Source organism: Chionomys nivalis, chromosome 1 (genome assembly GCF_950005125.1).
Source record: "Chionomys nivalis chromosome 1, mChiNiv1.1, whole genome shotgun sequence".
NCBI classification, from domain to species: Eukaryota; Metazoa; Chordata; class Mammalia; order Rodentia; family Cricetidae; genus Chionomys; species Chionomys nivalis.
In genome coordinates, this window is record NC_080086.1 from 43,008,541 (window position 1) to 43,016,372 (window position 7,832).

The 7,832-nt window shown below is 44.3% G+C and overlaps 1 protein-coding gene across 1 annotated transcript in view; it reads right to left on the reverse strand.

Moving 5' to 3' along the window:
* The window catches only part of Lrrn1 (leucine rich repeat neuronal 1), a 48,765-nt gene extending 41,515 nt beyond the window's left edge, over positions 1–7,250 (reverse strand). Inside the window, exon 1 of the mRNA XM_057788507.1 lies at positions 6,702–7,250. The gene's annotated coding sequence lies outside the window, so the exon portion shown is untranslated. The remainder of the gene's footprint in view (positions 1–6,701) is intronic.
* Positions 7,251–7,832: the final 582 nt, after the last annotated feature.

Consider the following 7,832-nt stretch of genomic DNA (forward strand, 5'->3'; position numbering starts at 1 on the left):
CATCATCAACTCAGCCACATCTTTCTTCCATGCAAGTTTGTGCTGTTCTGTTTGTTACCATAGACTTTCTCTTTCTCCCCTTCTGCTTCTCAAGGCACACTGAACAAACAGTCTCCACTCTGCAGTTCCTTATCCACTAAAGAATCTTTCCTCAAGGAATCATGCCATACTTCCATTCAATGAAACTGGATTTCAAATTGTCTCCTGAATGCCTGTTCCTGCTGATCGCCCCTTGTTTGCATTTATTGGTGTGTTTCTCGCAGCCTTTTCTGATAGGCACTGTGTGAATTAAAATATGTCCTGTACTTCCACAGTACACTTTGCTCATCTGTCAGGTCCTTTCTGGAACCCCAGGTAGAACCCCAGTACAAGCAGAAGCAATACCGTGACAACATGATTTCACATGGTCCTAATGATATAGTGTCAGGTAATTCTTGGTTGAAGGAAACCATACTAAGCATTTTTGGAATCCTTACTGTTACTCCTGGCTTCTACACACTAGAATTTCAATTGTTTTTAGATTTTACAAATTTTCTAAATACTCTGTGTATGTGTGTAGGGTTTGCCCCTACTGGAAATCTTCTATTTGAAATACCTTTTTCATTCTTGGCACCGAAGAACGTAGAAGAATACAAGGACTGATGGACTCAGGACGCTTGTGTTGGATTTGGAGTATGAACTGAAGAAAAAACAAACTAACTTCATTTGGGTTCAGAGACATATTGCATGTAGCCAGTGTTCAGAATGTACTCATCAGGTGAACTGATATTTGGGAATCATAACCAGATTCATGTTTCCTTCCAAATTCTCTTTCCGAGAAGAGCCTACCAGCTCAGGGAGTATAGAGCTGTCAATATTGTGTGTGTGGGGGTTATTGTATGTGTTTGTTTTATTTTTTGTATATGAATATTTTACCTGAAAATACATATGTGCACTGACTGTGTGCTTGATGCCCACTGAGGTCAAAAGATGGTATCAGATTCCCTGGAACTGGAGATGCAGGTCGTTGTGAGCCACTGTGTGGGTTCTGGGGACTTCAGCATGGTTTTCCAAAAGAACAACCAGTGAGCCTAACTTGTGGGACATCTTACTAGCCCCAGAAATTCTTTTCAAAAGGAAAACAATAATATAAACCATCTTAACTGTAAAACTAGGGAAAAATCACCTTATCAGGAAAAGTGAAGTGATTCCTTTGGCCATTAGCCACCCAGAAAATCACAGCACTGGAGCAGAAGTCTAGTTCTTTGTAATAACAATCCTAGCAGCATCGAACAGCTCTCCTGGCTCCTTGCAGCAGCACCTTGACAGGGATGCAAAGTATCAGGATAGTTGCAGGACATCCAGAAGGTCACACACATAACCAGGCATTATTATCAGAGCTGGGCACTGCTCTGAGCTTTCCTGACTGTGCGCTGTACTTGATTGTGCTGATTATTATAGATACAAATGAAGACCTAACACTATTGTGAAACAACAATGCGGGTTAATGGTATTCTCTATTCCTAGAGGAGGAAATTACGGACATGAAACCAATTAAGCCACCTTTCTTTCTTTGCAAAGCTGTTTTGGTTGTCCGAGATGGAGCTCTTCAGACTGTGCTTATTGCTAGTAAAGACAGATGGATTTGTTGTTCTTTCTAAGCTTTTACTAAGATAGGCACTTGTAGTGGGGCTGTCCAGGTTTCCCCTTCAGAATGGAAAGTGACTATGTTAATACGCTAGCTCACAAAAAGCGGTACTAAATAGGAAAACCAAATATTTTGAAATGAATGCAAGTATCCCCCTTGCAGAGGTTCAGAAATGCTGCTCTTGGAAATCTCTATTAGGGAAAGGCTCTTGGTTGCACTTTCCTGGCCATGGCATGGAGAAGCTATCATCCTATGATTAAGTGGCTCCAAAGAACAATGGCAGACTAATGCATGTGTAACTTAAATTTCAAATAGTTGTACTTTAGTCTCAGGTCTACAAAATATCTGCCACAGAAACCTTTCACATAAGATGTCAGTGTCACATGTACATTGTTCAGGTAACTATGGAAACCCCCCCAAAATGCCACCAATGTGTCTGTTTCATACACAAATGAGGTGACAGCTGTGGAGTCCACGTCTGTCCCCGTAGTATAATAGATGCGAGGTAAGACAGCCTGGGTCAGAAGATTACAACTCATTTACAGTAACCAGAGCTTTCAAATAACATCCCAAATAACATCACAACGTCTGAGTTAAAAAGAGTGTCATGGAAGGTAAGAAGCCACTATAAAAGCAAGCTCTACTTCACAGCTTTCAAAACTAAGTGCCCTAACCTAACGCATTTGTCTTTTCAGCAGGTGCTCTGAAATTAGGGTGGACAGCACCTTTGATGTGTACTGCAAGCCGACACCTATTTTCTCTGCTTCTTAGGGGCAATGTTTCAGTTCAGTAGATATGATGATTCCATCCAAGTTAAATGTTTATGGTAGTTGTGGTACAGGCAAAGCTTTTACAATCCTTTTTGACAACTTAACCGATTATGGTAGTTAGTCCTTCCAGGCCTATTGGACTTGTTATGTTACAATGGAGGAATCTCAAAGTTAGTAGATTAAGGAAGACACACCAGATCCCTTAGGAATGATTGGTAATAGTCTACTTACTAACAAAATAACTGGTATAATAATGCAAGGTGATTAACCATTTATTATATCTGTTCTTTGAGAGATGGAAACAAAACTCTGAAATATACCTGAAATGGTGATATATTAAAAGAGAGAAAGAACAAGTTTTAAAGTGAACTTCATTTAAAACTTTAAGGAAAAATGGTTCTCTCTAAAATATCGCATTTTACTGAGTTTAGCCTTTATCTTTATTCTGTTCTTTGAGCCCAAACAAGAGAGACTACATGTTTTTCTGACTTCATCTGTATAATTTTAATTTCATTCTGAGTAAAATATTAATCAAAGCTCTAGTCATGAGTTAAAGATATTTCCATTGTTCTCAGAAATAAAAATATGACTTTAAAATGGAAGCTGCTTTATCTTCAGATTGGCTTAACCCAAAATAAATGCTCAGCATAATAATTTAAAAAAATTAAATACAATATTTGAGCAGCCTTATATTAATGCTGAAATGAATCAGAGAATAACTATTTGCAGCTGAAAAGGAAATTCTAAGAAAGAACTGTGAAAGCCTAGTAAAAGTGACACCAATGCCTATAATGTATCATGTTTTATATACAGTTTATGGCTAATTTAAGGTGGCATAAAGGCCTACAACAAGAAAATTAGTGTTATTTATAGTTAACCTGGTAGTGAATTGAACTATAACTGTAATATCAGATTTATTTCTTAGACGTTGATTTTTAAGTACTTATACTCCCTCGATATGTCTCTGAGAGATTATTTATAATAGACAGAACAGTTCAGGTCAAGAGACCAACAGTATTATACTCTATATAGAGGCCAAGGGTCAGCCTTCTCGTGTTTACTTTACTCGTTATTCTCACAATTCCGGACTCTAACGGGAGCTACCTATGGCTATTTCTTCAGAACTATCGTCTGTAGTTGTAACAGGTTTGCATTTCTTTTATTTAACAGAGTAATCTTTTATATTAAGTACTTTAATTCTTTTATTTGCCAGAATATGTACTCAGTCCTTCCTGTATTAGACTTGTCCAAAAAAGACCTGACATAGGGAGGTTAACAGCTGACCATTCAAAGGTGTGTTGCTGTGGCACTTACCTTGATTTCAAAACCACCCTCTGGTAATCTTTCATCAGAGAGGTATGTGCGCTTAGTTTGGAAATGCTGTTTTTATTTTATAGTCGACCCTCAGTTCCATCAGGGAGTCAGAAAGCCAGGTTTGAGAGTCCAATGAGAACTCAGTACACCAATATTGCTTTCTGACTTCTGCATAGCGTCAAGACAGAAATTGCGAACATGGCTGTAACACTTGTTACTCAGATTGGACTCAATTCATTTCTTCCTAATTGGAGTAGACTGGCTTGTATATAAAGGGTACTGGGCAAGAATATAATAACCATAATAATAACAGCTTCAGAAACATGTGAAACAGCATGCTAACATCTGTTGTCCACCCTTCCTCCCAATCAAGCCCAAAGCAATATTGTCTTCCTGCTGTATTTTAATGTCTCTTTTGGTGAGTACATAGAACGCGGGGTCACCAAACCCTGTTCAGTGAATAGGTTTCTTTCCCTCTTCAACAATGTCCAGGACTGGGCCGGGCGGTGGTGGCGCACGCCTTTAATCCCAGCACTTGGGAGGCAGAGGCTGGCGGATCTCTGTGAGTTCGAGACCAGCCTGGTCTACAAGAGCTAGTTCCAGGACAGGTTCCAAAACCACAGAGAAACCCTGACTCAAAAAACCAAAAAAAAAAAAAAAAAAAACAACAAAACCAAAAAAAAAAAAAACCAAAACAAAAAACAATGTCCAGGACTGACAAAAGAAGGTACTGGTTTGTCAGAGGTTATAACTGCAGTTCTCACATGTGGCCCATGCTGCCCAGCTTTTGTTTCATTAGTCCTAGAGAGTCAGGAGGTGAACAGCATGGCTGACCAGTTAATATAACACAAGGCAGAAAGGTCCTTGCTTTGAGAGTCCATCAAATGACTTTCCCTGCTCACTGTTCAGTCCTGAGACACACTCACACATACTCTCTCTCTCTCTCTCTCTCTCTCTCTCTCTCTCTCTCTCACTCTCTCTCTCTCTCTCTCACACACACACATACACACACACTCACACACTCAAACCCAGGTCCTTTGCTAGAATGAAACACTCTCATCATCTACAATTCTGTCACTTTGTCACCCAATGAACTCACATGAGGATGAAAAGACAGTGACAGTCCAGTGAGGCCTTCCAGTGACGAGCACCTTTTCCTACATTACTTATCTCTCTGGGCAGGGGGCAGATGTCGGACAAGATTTGAAAATAAATATTGGAAGAAGAAGAAAAGAACTCTAAAAGTTGAGGAGTCAGTGAAGAAATATTTCAAGCCGCCAGAAGTGGATTAAAGTTACTGCCTGCATAGAAGCACTCCCTCTATGCCGCATGCATGTATACACCCAGGTAAGAGCAAGTGGATTTGAGCTTCCCCCATAACACCACACCAAGAATTTGGCTCTTGAATAAAGGTGTCAGCAAGCCATGGAATCCCCAAACAGAGAAACCCACACTGGGCCTTTATCCCACGTTCTTAAGGTCTATTGTTAACTGAAGACTCCTTGTCTTTTCAAATTCCTTCATGTGAATGGATGAGGCCAGACATCTGCCAGGATCGGCTCACATTTGCATGCAAATTAGAGACTTCATGACACACATGGCCCTGGAGCCAGTAATACCACTTCGACTCCAGCTTTATACAGGTCAAAGTAGAAATCTTCCTGAAGTTTCCACTTCTCCAGTTCCAGCTTTTAAAAATGAAGTCACTATGACAATATAGGAATAGTATTAATTGCCTAAATTGGTAAATTGAACTGCAAAACAAGATAGCATATTGTCTCAGGAGATTCTACAGGAAAAAGTACAAATCAGCAGTACTTGTTCCCTCAGTGAATCTGAATTCCATATTTGTTTTATTATCTGGATCGGGAATGAACATACTAAGGACAGGATGGGATTTAGGAGCTTTGCCTACAGGGTTCAGTCACTCAAAGGCTTTGACAACTCTGATGACTCTCTACAGCAGTTGCCTTTGAAGCTATTGCTGTGGATACCACAGGCGAGGTCCCTCTGGAGCAAGTACTACTACGGAATCTTCAAGCCTGCCCTGCGCATCCATGCCTGCTGCCCGGCCACAATCCCAGTACGAACTTTCCAACCTTCCCGGTGCACGAGGTGCTTCTTGGCTGCTTGGCTTTTCTGGGGAAACCCAACCAGCCAAGGACTTCCCCCTCAGGTAGCGGTGACTGCAGGAACCTAGGAAGCACGGAAGCAGTAGGCAGCAGCCGACACCCCCTCTCAGTACAGCACAAAGGACACTCGCTGGCAAACTTTTTTAGCTACTGACCCCGGAGCAGAATGCCTGGAAGAGACCAAGGCTTCCTTGAAATTTCTACATCCATGACAAACCTTCTTAAGGGACTACACCTTCTAGGCTCAAAACGTACATTTTTTTTTCCTTCTTGGATCACATAATAGTTAAGTATGTTCTCCGCAATGCTCTGACTTCAGTACTTTCAATGTTTTGTTAATTACGCTCCTTGTTCTTTATTCTTAACATCGAGGCCATTCCCAAGATCTCTTCCTCTCTCCACAACCTGCCACCTTCCTTTCTCTCCTCTTGACCCCATTCCAACTCCCTGGGTCTTCTATCTGCACGCTTCCCAGGCCCCAGCTTTTTCCCCTGTTCACATTCCCAACCAAGCCTTCCCTTCTCCTTGCCACCCTGGACACCACCATCCCCTGATGGGTCCCTGAAATCCTGGGGGCTCAGCTTCAGTCACTGCCTTTTGCCCATTTTTTTTTTTCTGAGCTGCCTTTTCAACTATTGCTCTTCCTGCTTCATTTTGAAGGCAAGAGGGTGGTAACTAGATTCTCCTTTCCCTACTTCATCTCCCCCAACCCCAGCTCGAGAAACCGCGCCCCCGTGTCTCCCTTAGACCGAGATTTCTCAAACGTTGTAGGATCCGCTAAGCTGCCAAGTTTGTCTCTACTCCCACCTCGCTGCCTCCCAAACCTTCTGTTGCGGCCCAGTTAGTCGGGGCACTTACCCTAAGGCCCGGCTGGTGGGGATGTTGGGGTGCGAACAGAGTAGGCAGCCGGTGGCAGCAGCAGCAGCAGTAGCAGCAGCAGCGGGAGGATGAGGACCGGCTGAGCAGCGCCTCCTCCCAACCCGCAGCGCGCACTGGCTCCTTGGGGGACCCCCGGCAGAGCACCAAAAACGCAAGGCGAGACAGCCGCAGGAGCAACAGCTGCTGCGCGGGGCTGGGCTAAATCCGGTATTTGGGGGTCGGAGTAGGGACAAGCAGGATTGGGAAGGAGGGTAAAAGAAATGGGGTTCAGAGGGCGGGGCAGCGAACGATCGGGTCTCAAGGAAGGCGCTCTAGGCGTCTCGGGATGCAGTGGCACGGATGCCGCTGCCTGGGAGGACACCGTGGGCCCCGGTCCCTGCCCGGCAAGCGCTGCAAACCGGGGCGCACGGGCCTCGCTTCGTTCCGCGACTCGCTGCCGCTGCCGGCGCCCTCCGTGCGCCCCGCTTTGTGCTCCCCGCAGCCGGCGTGCACCTGGTGTAAGCAAAAGCGGTCAGCTGATGGGCTGCACTCTGATTGGCTGTTCAGTGGTCTCCTCCTCTCCCGCCCGACCCCCTTCCCGACCTCCCCCAACCTCCCCCCCTCCCGCTGCCTCCTGCCCCCCACGCCCGCCTAGGCGCAGCCCCGCGCCTGGACACCATCTGCAACCCGTCCAACAAAAGGGCTGCTCAGCCCCGCAACCCCGGGTCTGCTAGACCGCTGCGCCTCTACCGTTGCTGCAGGGAGCAGCGAGCTGCTCCTTTTTTTTTTTTTTTTTTTTTTAAATGGGGACGAAAGGCTGACTGCGTGAGGGAGGCAAGGAGCTGGGGAAAGCCCTTGTAAGAAAGCCATGGGCATAATAATACGACTGCTTCTCTGAGCAAGGTAGAACTTGGGTTCAGGCGATTATACCCTTCCTTTGGAGATAGGTGATACTTGGTGCTTACAAACCCGCGGTGGAACTGGTTCACGCCCTTCCCGTAGGGATAGGACCCTTAACTGGAAGGCAAAGTCATTACCAAATTCTGCAGGCTTTCTGGAGACGATTCTGAAACTTTGAAACTACAGTTTTCTGTTAGGTTAGGTATGAAAGTTGTGTTCATCTTAGCAGAG